Genomic DNA, 16018 nt, shown 5'->3' on the forward strand with positions numbered 1-16018 from the left:
TGTGTAACTCCATATACCAAGAGAGTTTCCGAAAGATTTCCTTTAGTTACACTACAAAGGGAGCAAGAAGAAGGTCGCTATTGGTTGGAGAAAAACAATTCTTCAAGATATAGGAAAAGCCTGGACTTTGTTGACTTTCTGAACCCATTGTGCAAAGGGATTAAAGAACTGAAGAAATACGTAGCATAGCAATGACAGAACAGTGAAAAATCATTTAGAATAAGTAAATACATTGAAAAAAATTTTGTATGATTTGAAATTGTAAAAAGAACTAGTGTCTTCTCTGAAGAAAATAATTGCTGGCTCATACTTTGTGATGCTGCTTGCGTAAATGCCTGGCACACTCAGGCTCAGCTAGGTTAGTCTTCATTAGGCTGTCCAATAATATTGAGTTTTCAACAGGATCTTGTTAAGTCTATTTCAAAATAGTAGTTAATTGTTTTGTATAAATGGGGATGTCAGCAGAGTATTCTCCTGGAAAACTTTAACAAAATACTACAACGGATGCTAACATGTTCTATACTAAGTATTATGGTATGTCAGGGGGCTTGCTTGGTGATGTTTTACACTGTATGTAAGAAATTTCAATATTTACTGACAGATATGATTACAGTGTACTCTGATATGTCAAGGCCCCGATCATGTGTACTTGTCAGTATAATGACTGTTAAGTAAAACATATAAGTAAATGAGTGCTATTGACAAGTGTTAATATCACATTTGAATGATGTTGGCTGCATGTAATGAATCCTGATGGGACAAATTGATTTTACATAATGCTTAAATGGCCTTTTGTGAATATATGATGAAAGATAGAGAAATTGTTGAATTTTTAGTTTTGTGATGTGTGTTTACCTGTAGGTCCTGTTAAACCTCATCTGTGATATGAGGGAAAGTGTGTGATGTCCAAGGAATATATAGTTTTTCAGCTAATCTTTAGCTACAGATTAAAATATTTACTTTCGCTTTCACTCTTTGTTTCATAATTTTCAGTTAGATTAGATGTTAATGGTGACTATATATTCCCCTGGTGTTTTCAGATCAGATGTGTAGAAGCCACTATCAGTAACAAGATGTGTGAATCTCCATGCAGTGTTGTCAACCACCATGTACAATACAGGGGCACCATGGTGTCTCCTTAACACAATAGGAACTCACAGAAACGCTGTTTGGTATAGTACCAGTAATATTTACATCATGGGTTTGCTATAGTACCAGTAATATTTACATCATGGGTTTGCTATAGTACCAGTAATATTTACATCATGGGTTTGCTATAGTACCAGTAATATTTACATCATGGGTTTGCTATAGTACCAGTTATATTTACATCATGGGTTTGCTATAGTACCAGTAATATTTACATCATGGGTTTGGTATAGTACCAGTAATATTTACATCATGGGTTTGCTATAGTACCAGTAATATTTACATCATGGGTTTGCTATAGTACCAGTAATATTTACATCATGGGTTTGCTATAGTACCAGTAATATTTACATCATGGGTTTGCTATAGTACCAGTAATATTTACATCATGGGTTTGCTATAGTACCAGTAATATTTACATCATGGGTTTGCTATAGTACCAGTAATATTTACATCATGGGTTTGCTATAGTACCAGTAATATTTACATCATGGGTTTGCTATAGTACCAGTTATATTTACATCATGGGTTTGGTATAGTACCAGTAATATTTACATCATGGGTTTGCTATAGTACCAGTAATATTTACATCATGGGTTTGCTATAGTACCAGTAATATTTACATCATGGGTTTGCTATAGTACCAGTAATATTTACATCATGGGTTTGGTATTATTTATGGTCTCATCTCCTGCCTGATCAAATTTCTTTGCTTGCCTATACTGACAAATATGTTCAACTCTTGTTTAAAACCCACCAGCCTTAAAAAACAAAACCAGGGCAAAAAGCCAAAGGGTGTATGTCCCTTGACATGAAGAAGTCTCCTCTAGTTCTTGGAAATCTATGTTAACAGTGATGTAAGGATGCCCATACAGTTGGATGAATAGTAAGAAATCTAGTCACATCACACACATACATACAAGACACATCACAAACATGTATACATGTGTATACATCTTAATGTTTAAAATATACTTAACATATTCGTAGGGCTCACTTTGTGAGGGCTAAGCTCACTTTGTGAATATCGCCCATGTGGAATCCTTCACTGACACAACATCCTGTTTACCCTTTCATTTCGATAGTTGGATTCTTCCAGTAATTTGCACATTCTGTGTGGTGGGATCTTAGTGTACAGCATGTTACGATACAGAGTCCTGTCACTGGGTAGTCCTTTACATCTGTAATGTCGACCAATTAATCAGCTGACCACTCAAGCCAAAAATGCCCTTCACAACTGATCATTCAGTGAAAACCTTCCCAACTTTGTCAGCTGGAAAATTAAACATGACATTTCTACTGAGAATAAACATTTGGGGTATTTTCGGCAATTTCGTTATCGGATTTGTTGAGACAACATTCAGATGAATCTTTATACCCTCTCCAAGTTTACTTCTGGAGGACATTTTTTTTGTAAGATTGGCAGATTTCTGTCTCGGTCAGATGCCGGTCAATGACTCACACTGTTTGGTTGCTAGTCATCTTTGGTACATCAGTTTAATTCCAGGAACTGATGCAATTAAGCGTCAGTGGCTATGATCTTCAGAAAGTCCAAACCACATGATCTTAAAGTTGGTACCAAAATATTCTGTCATTTGCCTGTTTTTTAGTAGTTGCTAGTGCAGGTTGCATTTGAGCAAAACTTTTCAGATATTGATGTGAATATATTCATTAACCCAAGAAATCCTAAACTACAAACTGGTCCAATGGTGAAGAGCGTTCGCCCAGAGAATGGAAGGTTAGGGGTTCGATCCCCTGCTGCATCATACCAAAAGACATTTTAAGATGATACATGTTGTTACCCTGCCTGGCCCTCAGCATAAAGGGACTAAAACGAGATTGGCTCGGAGTCGGTATACTGCGTTTACGGTAAGTATTGTAGTCATGTTAAAGTGCGGCCTGGTATCGCAGTGGGATAGCACTATTAAATCGGCGTTACTCCTGACTGGTACAAGCAGCAACACATGCACTTACGTCGCGATATGAGTGCAATAATCTTGAATGCGATGTTTAACCCCATTTCACCTCATCTTACCAATCTACATGAACTATGTATTTGTGCTTTTTGCATAATCTGATATTGGATGGCTGTAAGTAATTGATGAGTTGATTAATTGTTAATTCAGTAGAATTAATTCAAGAAATAACAACAATGGGAATCACCAACATGAACTGTAAGATTCAGTTCCTCCGTGCCTTAATGTTCTAATATTCCAATATGATTGGTTTTATTGATCACTTTGGACATGATACATGAGATGACAACTAAGTGTAATGGCCATTTTGAGTCTTTCATCAGGACACTAACAGCACAGTAATCACATTGGTTACTGAAGTGCATTCTTATAGAATCTTAATACTGAAGAGAAACAAGCAGGAATTGCATTACCCACACACAAATATTCCCCTTTGATACTAATCCCCCAATTTAACCAATCTGCTAAATGAGGTAGGGAGGGATGGAGGAGTGCTTCTAAGGATCTGTCGGCCTGGAACTTGTTAAGTATTGCTGAAGTGAGGCTCATTGTCAATGTATACTTGGAATAAGTGGATCGTGGCAACTTTGTGAACTGAGCTTCATGTACAACAATTCCAATTCATGTTCAACCAAATCTTGAGCTTCTAGCATCTCTCTGTTCAGCCTTTGCTATGACAGGTTTGTAGTCATGGAAGGATTGGTGAAAGAATGGCCAAAATACCAGATGTCTCTGTTGGGAGCAATATGCCAAATCATTTTTTGCTTTTATTGAATCTATGACTGATTTATTGAAGGATGTGAATGGTGTTTGAATTGATGACTGGTACAGCCAGAAAAATAATGAGAGAAAAGGCATGTATTTCTGCTGCTCTACTGTGTTCTTTGTAAATTCTCCAGTTAGTCCTCAACCAAATAATGACTGTCAGTGTTGAATACTGGTGCACATAGTGCCAAGTACTCCTTTCATCATGTGCAGTTTGTCTTCCTATCATGCACAGTTTGTCTTCCTATCATGTGCAGTTCGTCTTTCTATCATGTGCAGTTCGTCTTCCTATCATGTGCAGTTTGTCTTCCTATCATGTGTAGTTCGTCTTTCTATCATGTGCAGTTTGTCTTCCTATCATGTTTGGTTCGTCTTCCTATCATGTTTGGTTAGTCTTCCTATTATGCACAGTTCGTCTTCCTATCATGTGCAGTTCGTCTTCCCATATGCTTATTTCGTCTTTCTATCATGCACAATTCGTCTCCCTATCATGCACAGTTCGTCTTCCTATTATGCACAGTTCGTCTCCTTATCATGCACAGTTCGTCTCCCTATCATGCACAGTTTGTCTTCCTATCATGTGCAGTTTGTCTCACTGTGCCTTGTTTGTCAACATGTATCTTCAGTCAGTATATAGTCTTATTGCGCAAATATTGTTGACAGTGTAGAAATTCACACCAATCTTTTCATCCTGAAATACTAAGTACCTTAACCACAACTTTATCACTTTACTTTCGGTGTGGTTTTTATGGTCCATTTGTGAAAACATTTACTCATTTACAAAGTTTGTCACATGTTGAGGTTTATAGGAGCCTATTAATCAAATCTCAGCTCAGAATCTGCTCACCTTTACCAAATTGATTTTTGACATAATGTATATTCTAGTTTCGGACACAAACTTGATATTACACTCACTTATTTTACAAAATCTATTTGTTTGAAGACTAAATGTCTGGCTGATGTCAGTTTTGCTCCAAATGAACAGCTTTGCATACTGATTCAATATTATAAGGGTCTTGAAGCTCCTCATTAGATGAAGGGTCCACTTAAAACTTTGTAAATTTAATTTCCCATTGTCATGAAATGTTCGACTTACATATGGGTGACAAGAAGGCACATGGAGGATTCCAATGATGTTATTGTAATGCAATTCCATATCCATATTTTGGCCAAAAGGAAATTTGATTTTCATATTATGGAATTCATATTACGATTAATGTCAAATATTTGTCGTAATGACACCATTGGGTATGGCGACCTTCATATTTGCGTCTCAAGTTTTGACAAGTTAATCACAGATGCAAGTGTTAATCATGTGCAGATATCCATAACTGTCAGAAGTATCTTCAGTGATAGGGCTGTAGAAGGAGGGCAGTTTCACAATTAGATCACATCGTTTAAGGACGATTGGACAAAATGTAGCAAGCAGTATTTAAAGAAGCTGGTTAATTTAGCAATTAATTTCTATCTGTGAGGGTTACTGTAACTCCGTGGTCTGGAAATGATCCTCATTAAGAAATAGATGAGCTGTCAAGAGTAGATCCATCATTGATTTAGTATGGGACATGCGAAATTAAAGAGGCGAGAGTAGGTCAACCATGAATGTATTACTGTGGATAACATTTACATGAAATTGACGTGATATTAATGATGAGAAACAAATGAAGACAATGTGCTCTCAAGACTGTAATTTGGTAAATGGTGCATGAAATATCCCCATCAAAATAGATGCATTTTATAACTGATTGGGATTCTGTGGGACCTTATGTCCATTATGTTAATGGTTAGATCAAGTTTAACATTTTTTATATGCATTTGCTACCCAAAACAAATTAGAGAACACCCAACAATTGGAAGGCAGTGTGTTAAAATACCCACCAGTCATGACACATTAACTATAATCTTATGAATAAATCAGGTGTTCCTTAACTTCTTTTGAGCAGTATGATGCAGTCAAACTGAACATACCCTTGTCAGACAAACCAGAGCCTGATAGCCTGATCAAATGATCCAAGAACACTCCGTGACACAGAAAGCTGGACTTCAGATGGGGACAGTGATGTGACTCAGTCAACATTGCATTCACACAGGTGTTTGTGGGCGATAGACTGCAAACTTGAAAGGAAACAAGAACTTATTAAGTTAGTGAGCAAAAGCACATAGCCAGAATGGGCTGCTGTATTGAGATACCACGAGGTGAACGTGCATATGAACTGCACGTTTTGTGGTAACTTCGCCTCTCAAACAGAGTATTGAAGGCTCTGCCCTTGATCAGGTATCAAGGGGAGTTGTACTGTTGAATTCAAAGAAAAAATGGTTCCAAGAAAATCTAGCTCAATACAATGTACAGCACTGTCGTTTTGAGTGTGGTTGTTTTTTATAAATCTAAATGATTTGTATCACCAGTTCAAAAGAAAAACATTTAATGAGCCAGATGCATGTGTTCCCCACAATGATGAATTTCTATTTAATGTTTTCTGAGATAGCATTTTTTAATTTTTTAAAACTTCTTAAAGTTCAGTAAGAATGGACTTCAATAGATTTTGCATTTGTGGGCATATAAATGTACAAACTTGTGGGAATACTATTTTAATCCGCTATGCAGTTTATGCAAAGTGTGCAGTTTTTTTTTTACATTTATGACTCCATTGATGCAAAAATAGATAAATACTTAAACAATAATAATTTTACAGACTGCTTATTTAATCCTCAACACATAGAACACTGTTGGTGACAATACAAATTCATTCAACACAATAATGTGATGGCCAATTTGATTGGCCAATTTTTTGTTTGTTATTTTTTTATATTTTATTTTTTAGGGGGGTATTCACTTGCAATTTATTATCCCCCGCCCAACGAAGTTGGCAGGGGATATAGAAACGTCCGTCCGTCCGTTTCGTTTCCAGAGCATAACTCATAAACCGTTCAATATTTTTTCATCAAACTTTGCAGATCTGTCAGGTACATGCTGAACTGGTGCCTTTTGCTATTGAGAAATTTTAGAAATTTTTATTTTTTACGTTTCCATGGCAACAAGATGGACTTAGGTTCCAAACTCATCTTTTTTTTACAATTTCCATGACAAGTGAGGCCAAGTGTTGTCCCCATTTTGCATACAACTGTGATAAGGCCTGAGGGAGCCTAGGGGAGGACGTGCTGGCATCTATCTGATGCTTCCACCCTGCCCTGTCCCCCCCCCCGTCAGAAGACAATTATCACCTGACCAGTAATTACAAAGGGCTCAGTTTGTGCTGATGGTGACAGTGATGGTAATGAAAGACTGATAAAAATAATTACATTTCCCTGTCCACTGATAATAGGGAAAGTATGGCTTTAGGACTTCCAGCTGAATGCCTTACTTTTGGATGTTTTGTCTGCTTTGTACTTTGTTTGGATGTGTACTGTTGGAGATTACATGAGGGAGGTCCATGGTTTGATAATAAAACATATTTTAATGATGTACTCTTAGTTGTGTCTATCTATATAAGTGGTCTGAATGTTTAGTTGACCAAATGTTTGTCAGTGTTTAGACATATGGATAACTGTCTAATCATTAAGTGGAATTTAGTGTTATGAGACCTTAAATTGATATAACTAATATAAGACTTTTTTACGAAAACAGTGATTTTGACATTGGGTTTGGATCAAATATTGCATCCTATTTAACTAAATATTAAGAATAGTTCCATGGGATAAGAAAAAGTGTGTCATCATGATAGTTCAGTTGTATCTATGGTATCATGCACATACAGTTTACTGTCCATGTCAGAGTCTCTGTTCTCAATGACTGATTATGTATAGACAAGTAAAACCCCATCTATAATAATCATAAGATCCTCAAACACTGTACAGTATATTTTACAGTATAATGGTCACCCATGGACCCTGATTTTCATGCCTAAGAACCTCCGATAATATATTCTTATATCTTTTTATTTTAGTTGCTGCTCTTGCTGTTATTTAAAAGAAAACTTATAAGGGTAAAGTCTCTGGGGTGTTTTTACATATGGACGACAGCATAAACAAAATATAATGACAGTCAGCTAACAACAACTAAGACTTATTGTCAAATTATGGTGTTTATGATATATGAATCCATTCCCTGACAACTAATGTTTGTTTCAAGGCATCAATAATGGTAATCTGATCATGGTTGCTGTAAATAACAGTGAGTTTGTGCGATCTGGCGATCACTTAACAGAATTGACTGAAATTTTGAATAAAATGAATATAAAATATTTAAACCATAAAGCCAGATATGCAATGAACACTTTTTGTAAGCAGATAGTATACTGAAAGGACTAAGTTACATACTTCAGCACAGATGTGTTGACATGATATTTTCAGTGTTATGTGCCAGCGGTAATGTCTTTGGTTTTGGGAAAAGAATGAAATCTCATTATCTTCATGTATAATGCACACCTCACTCTACACAGCTGTATTTCTTTGAATAAGTGTGTGCTTTGAATACAAGAAAAGGTGGTAAATCTATGTGAGGGTATGTAATGCAGAGACCTGATGTGGTTGCTTTTGCCTCATCTCTGACAAAGGATCCTGGACATGGAATTGGGAACAATACATGGATAATTTATCCAAGGAACCCACGTGGACTCCAAAGATGTAGATGGTGGTCTGCTTTTTTTATTGATAGTGTTGAATTGTAAGTTGCCTGTACAAGGGTCACACACTCCTTTCTATTGGCAGACATGTGTATTATTATTGCCTGAGTAGTCCGTCAAAGCTGAACATTTGCTTGGGTTTATGATAAGGGGTAAGGTTTACTAGGCCCTGGTTAATCATTTGTCCCTGACTGAAGAATCTTTGGTGAAATGTGGATGAATATAAAAGCATTTGTCTTTGACTAGAGATGCTCTCTATGTTGTTGTATCATATTAAGCACATGGAAGTAGTGCATCTGTCTATTATTCACCACATGGAAGTAGTGCATCTGTCTTATTCACCACATGGAAGTAGTACATCTGTCTTATTCACCACTAGGAAGTAGTGCATCTGTCTATTATTCACCACATGGAAGTAGTGCATCTGTCTATAATTCACCACATGGAAGTAGTGCATCTGTCTTATTCACCACTAGGAAGTAGTGCATCTGTCTATTATTCACCACATGGAAGTAGTGCATCTGTCTATTATTCACCACATGGACGTAGTGCATCTGTCAATTATTCACAAAAAGGAAGTAGTGCATCTGTCTATTATTCACCACATGAAAGTAGCGCATCTTAATTCACCACTAGGAAGTAGTGCATCTGTCTATTACTCACCACATGGAAATAGCTAGTGCATCTGTCTTTTATTCACCACATGGAAGAAGTGCATCTGTCTATTATTTAGCACATGGAAGTAGTGCATCTGTCTATTATTCAGCACATGGAAGTAGTGCATCTGTCTATTATTCAGCACATGGAAGTAGTACATCTGTCTATTATTCACCACATGGAAGTAGTACATCTGTCTGTTATTCACCACATGGAAGTAGTGCATCTGTCTATTATTCACCACATTGAAGTAGTGCATCTGTCTGTTATTAGCGAAGTATAATTGATGGCCATCAACTTTTCAAGATCAGCCACATCTTTGAGACCATCTCATTTATGCTTTATTATAGACAACTAACAGTGATTAAGTTTTTAGAACAAAGGACAAAACTAATACACTTAAAACAGTACAAGTCATCTCCCATACAATGTCTTATTAATCTTCATGGAAGGGTTCATTATATTAACATGAAAAAAGTAGTCATTGTATTCTAAGAAATGGTTTGATTAGAAATCTTGTGAATTTAGAAATTCAATTTCAGTTCTGAAGAACATGAAGACATGCTGAAGTCTACCATGGTAGACATATTTGATACCATCTGAACACGGAAAAACATCATTGTTACAGAAGCAGGTTTTGCAATTATATCTGCAGCTTTAGATATTTAATTGGAATAAATCAGCCATGATTAGGCCTAGAATGTGCTCAGTTATTTTGATCAAACATGGGCTACTTTGTCTGATTAATGGCAACAGACGTTGCCGTGGTAACCAAATGCAACTGTTTATGATTAGAGCCTATGCTTTTGATAACAACCATTGCAGAAAAACACAACAGTTGATTCTTTACCTGGACTTATTGATCCTTTGGGTTGGATCAGTCATTTTCATCTTCTTGTGATAACAGATTATTCTGTCTGTTATCAATCAGACTTGAGCCCCAGCCAGACGCAGAAACAATATTTGTGTAAAGTTATCTGATCACGACAACAGTATGGCTTTTTCGTTTGTCTGCGAGGCTGACACCACTCAAGGTATGACTAACTAATATCATTAATTACACCCAGTTTATGTGAAATTTCAGATCTAATATATTTGGTGTAACAACTTGAAGTAGTAGTATTTCTTCTTGTGGAACATTATATTCTCTTACGCTAAAATACTGCTTGTTAGATTTCTCAATCCCTTCATTTATCAAAATGTATGTTTTCTAGTGGATAGGTGCATGTTGGACCAAGATGGCCATGATCATGATATGTTGAAAGGATAAATTGTATTTATTACCTGCTTTGTTAAAATTACTCTTTGGAAATAGTTTCTGTAATGTTGGCCTTTTAAATATTCTCCAGACAGAAAAGTAAATTCTTGTATGATAATATCTTGCTTCCACCTCTTCTTTGTTCACATGTTTACTTTTGTACATATAATCAAACCTCTCTTGTTGATAAAACAATGTATCTTACACATGGTGAAAACATGTTTATTGTTATTGTGCTTTTAAGAGCAAATAGGTAATTTGTAGCAAATCAGTACAAAGAGATCGCTCTGTCAGCCTCTACTGTTTGACAATTTCAAAGGAGATTAAGTTAGTGAGGACTTAGTTTTCCAGGGATGAAGCCAAGATTCTGCTAGCGCCCAAGATGGACTTGGATGATTTGTTTAGATGTCCCGTTCTTATTTAGGGTAACTAACGAGGAGGATGAGGAATTTAATCAGACACTCTGCAATATTATCTTCCCTGGACTGATCTATGTTCTTGAGGGAAACCTTGCAGCTAGCCAAGGAAAATAGACAATCAGTGAATGAGCTTAGTGGCGTGCTTAAAAATTAGAGTGGACACGTTGGAGCTTTGTACTGCAGTCTCCAAGATAGCAGCTGCAGTTAGCCCAGAGCAGGATGAGATTGCGTCTTCACATGTTAGCTTGATTAATTCTTGGAATGAAGTCCCCGATGACTTAAAGCAAAACATTTGCGTGTCCTGATCAAATCCAAGCAAGTGTTATTGTCTCGTTTGTATATGTGTGTCCATGCATTTCTGTTTCTTTGTGGTCTTGTCACATAATGTGTTAATAAATGTGTGTGACAGTGAATAGGCATGAAGGATATTAGTGTGTGTACTGTCTGTATCTTTTGGGTTTATGCTGCTAAATTTGAAAGCAAGAGTGAGATTGTGTTTCAGTGTGTCAAATAAACATCCACCCATAGCACATTTGTGGGTGGATGTTGATGCTATGGATGCTACAGTGTGTTCGTGCGTGCATGCGTCTGTGTGGATGCTACAGATGGTGTGTGTGTATACACATCTGTGTGGATGCTATAGATGGTGGTTGTGTGTGTGTACATCTGTGTGGATGCTACAGATGATGATGTGTGCATACATCTGTGTGGATGCTACAGAATGTGTGTGTACATCTTTGTGGATGCTACAAATGGTGTGTGTGTGTGGTTGTGTGCGTACATCTGTGTGGATGCTACAAATGGTGTGTGTGTGTGGTTGTGTGTGTGTGTACATCTGTGTGGATGCTACAGATGGTGGTTGTGTGTGTGTGTACATCTGTGTGGATGCTACAGATGGTGGTTGTGTGTGTGTGTACATCTGTGTGGATGCTACAGATGGTGTGTGTGTATACACATCTGTGTGGATGCTATAGATGGTGGTTGTGTGTGTGTACATCTGTGTGGATGCTACAGATGATGATGTGTGCGTACATCTGTGTGGATGCTACAGAATGTGTGTGTACATCTTTGTGGATGCTACAGATGGTGGTTGTGTGTGTGTGTACATCTGTGTGGATGCTACAGATGATGATGTGTGCATACATCTGTGTGGATGCTACAGAATGTGTGTGTACATCTGTGTGGATGCTACAAATGGTGTGTGTGTGTGGTTGTGTGCGTACATCTGTGTGGATGCTACAAATGGTGTGTGTGTGTGGTTGTGTGTGTGTGTACATCTGTGTGGATGCTACAGATGGTGGTTGTGTGTGTGTGTACATCTGTGTGGATGCTACAGATGGTGGTTGTGTGTGTGTGTACATCTGTGTGGATGCTACAGAATGTGTGTGTACATCTGTGTGGATGCTACAAATGGTGTGTGGTTGTGTGCGTACATCTGTGTGGATGCTACAAATGGTGTGTGTGTGTGTGGTTGTGTGCGTACATCTGTGTGGATGCTACAGATGGTGGTTGTGTGTGTGTGTACATCAGTGTGGATGCTACAGATTGTGTGTGTACATCTGTGTGGATGTTACAGATTGTGGTTGTGTGTGTGTACATCTGTGTGGATGCTACAGATGGGTGTGTGTGTACATCTGTGTGGATGCTACAGATGGTGGTTGTGTGTGTGTGTACGTATGTGTGGATGCTACAGATGGGTGTGTATACATCTGTGTGGATGCTACAGATTGTGTGTGTACATCTGTCTGGATGCTACAGATTGTGGTTGTGTGTGTACATCTGTGTGGATGCTACAGATGGTGGTTGTATGTGTGTGTATGTATGTGTGGATGCTACAGATGGGTGTGTGTACATCTGTATGGATGCTATAGATGGTGTGTGTGTACATCTGTGTGGGTGTGGATGCTACAGATGGGTGTGTATACATCTGTGTGGATGCTACAGATGGTGTGTGTGTGTGGTTGTGTGTGTATATCTTTGTGGATGCTACAGATGGTGGTTGTGTGTGTGTGTACATCAGTGTGGATGCTACAGATTGTGTGTGTACATCTGTGTGGATGCTACAGATTGTGGTTGTGTGTGTGTACATCTGTGTGGATGCTACAGATGGGTGTGTGTGTGTACATCTGTGTGGATGCTACAGATTGTGTGTGTACATCTGTCTGGATGCTACAGATTGTGGTTGTGTGTGTACATCTGTGTGGATGCTACAGATGGTGGTTGTGTGTGTGTGTACATCAGTGTGGATGCTACAGATTGTGTGTGTACATCTGTGTGGATGCTACAGATTGTGGTTGTGTGTGTGTACATCTGTGTGGATGCTACAGATGGGTGTGTGTGTGTACATCTGTGTGGATGCTACAGATTGTGTGTGTACATCTGTCTGGATGCTACAGATTGTGGTTGTGTGTGTACATCTGTGTGGATGCTACAGATGGTGGTTGTGTGTGTGTGTACATCAGTGTGGATGCTACAGATTGTGTGTGTACATCTGTGTGGATGCTACAGATTGTGGTTGTGTGTGTGTACATCTGTGTGGATGCTGCAGATGGGTGTGTGTGTACATCTGTGTGGATGCTACAGATGTTCATTGTGTGTGTGTACATCTGTGTGGTTGCTACAGATGGTGTGTGTGTGTACATCTGTGGGTGTGGATGCTACAGATGGGTGTGTGTGTACATCTGTGTGGATGCTACAGAGCGTGTGTACATATGTGTGAGTGCTACAGATGGTGTGTGTGTGCATCTGTGTGGATGCTACAGATGGTGTGTGTGCTAGTGCATGCGTACATCTGCAGAGATGCTACATATTGTGTGTGTGTGTATGTGATTATGTGAAAGAATATCTGCAAGCACATGAGTACAGATGTTGTAGCCATAGTAACTGAGCTCGGTCATGGTATCTAGGGTTTCTGTATTTCGTTGGCAAAAAAAACAGATATCAGATGGTTTTGAAACTCTTCACCACAGGAAACAAGATATTTTTTTGTTTACACGTGGCCTTCTATCAGCTTGTAAAAAAAATAATTAAAGTCAAAAACCCAATTATCAAGCTATAGAGGAAACAAAAATGTGTCAGAAGCACTCCAGATTGTAACAGTTAGAGAAATTATGATACAGTGCCCTTTCCTATAGAAAAACATTGACAGGTTCAATCTGTTTTTAGAAATGGAATTGTGAAATGTAAAAATGCACTGCTTTGATGTGTCGAATCTGATGTCTCTACTCAGTGAGAACATTTCCCCGTCATTCTAGAAACTGGTTTCAGCATGCCAGTCTGTGTGGGTGGAAGTTTGAAGTGTCCCTTGCTTGATTTGACTTGTGGTGATGCACCTGATAGGAGCAATCACTACATTTAGGCACAATGCATTATGAATTGGTCGGGACTGCTTGCTGAGTCTAATTTCTGTGAACAGATCCTGAAATCCATATACAATCGGTCTGTCGTCTGATCATTATGCAATAACGAAATTGTCAGCTTAGGGTTGAATTGAAGGCATAAAGAGGTGTCGGTCGTAATTTGTTTTGTAATTGGAATAAAAGTCCATTGTCATCTTGCAATTAAGACAAGTGATTGATTTGTCATAAGTCAGTCAAGGAATGCTCGTCAAACCTTCTGAGGCAAATGATTGTCCTCTTGCATAGTCTCATATTAAACTTGATGTTAAGCTGCTGTTAAATGATGGTTTTTGCTTTCTGCTGACCTACTGACTCAGGCTGATAAATGAAACTGGTGATTGGATGGTCAAAATAGCTACCTTATATGGATAATATACATATGTAAGAGGCCATATATAACAGAAAACATAAAAAAATTGAATCTTTATGACCATAAAGAAATCACTATGAGATCACTGTTATTATTGTCCATTTTGTCGCACTCATTTAGTCCAAGTGAGTCAGCATACCCTGTTGTCGTGGATCTGTGCTCACACTATCAGCCACTGGTCTGCACAGTTGACCTGGCTCACTGAGTGTTTTGTCATAGCCTCACATCATGTATCAGTGCTCACACTATCACCCTTAGATACATCTTGTCAAAAACAGCATAAAATCCAACTGACTCTACCATTCATATGGAGATCCAGGGTAAGAATAACTCTTTCATTCACTCTTTCACTGTCCTACCTACCCATCAATTTTCTGTCGCCCCTCCCTCAACCATCTTTACAATACCGTATTGCGCTCGCTCACTCACTCATTGTACTGATGTCTGGACCCACATCATCTATTCCAGCGCAAGGAAATACCATGCTCGTTATAACAGAATTCTACACCAGGAAAACGGGGGCACGGGTGGCCCAGTCGTCTAAGGTGCCGCGATTCTCTGTGCAGAGTTGCATCCCTTGGGCACGCCAGAAACCTATGATTGTGGGATCGAATCCCGGTTGGCCCCTATTATGTTTCTAGGTTTGTCAGCACCATACCTGTGCTCGTGGGTTTCACCGAAGCGGTAAACGTCTGAGACCTGCATCACTTTGGACTTTCCTCCCACATTAAGCTGACATGCCGCGATATAACTGGAATACTGGCGTTAAACCCAACTCACTCACTCACTCACACCAGGAAAACACAAATAAAAAAACAATTCTGACCTTGATAGCCAAAGTTATTGGGAAAACTTATTGGGAGAGACATCATGTATGTGATAGGGGTATCTCTGATTGTCAACTGCCTGCACTAGCTCCTTCTGGCTACTGATGGACAAATTTAGATGCAGGAAGGATTTGCCGCTTTGTTCACACTGCAGTTTTAAGTCTCTGTCTGAACATCCTCTTTGAACTTTTCAGACAAAATTGATAGAAAATTACAACTATGACCATCTCTCCTAGATCTTTGTTTAAAGAGAGGCCTTAGTACCCTGGCTCCATGAAGGCCAGCCTCCAAACCATCATTCTATCAAGCTCCACAATGGCACGCAAATTGCCAAAGCTAACTCCAAAGCAGGTCGGAATGCAACAGAGCGATTGTAATATGTGTAGACGAGCAATCTGTGGAAGGTTCCTGGCTAGTGGAGAGGGGCAAATCACTGCTGTTTTAAAATGCATTGGAGGAAGAGTTTCAGTGGTGTTTCAGGAGCCCCTTATGACCATACTGTCGACAGGTTATCATTGGGGAAATACTCACTGCAGAAAGTGGTCGCCATGCTGTTTTGGGCTTAAGTGTCTTAAAT

General features: G+C 38.6%; 1 protein-coding gene across 13 annotated transcripts in view; it reads left to right on the forward strand.

Annotated features, from left to right (window-relative positions):
• LOC124152156 (calcium/calmodulin-dependent 3',5'-cyclic nucleotide phosphodiesterase 1A-like) overlaps positions 1-16018 on the forward strand; it is a 406387-nt gene that overhangs the window by 346488 nt on the left and 43881 nt on the right. The window lies entirely within an intron of this gene.

The sequence above is a fragment of the Haliotis rufescens genome, unplaced genomic scaffold, assembly GCF_023055435.1.
Source record: "Haliotis rufescens isolate VD_foot unplaced genomic scaffold, xgHalRufe1.0.p SCAF_4, whole genome shotgun sequence".
NCBI classification, from domain to species: Eukaryota; Metazoa; Mollusca; class Gastropoda; order Lepetellida; family Haliotidae; genus Haliotis; species Haliotis rufescens.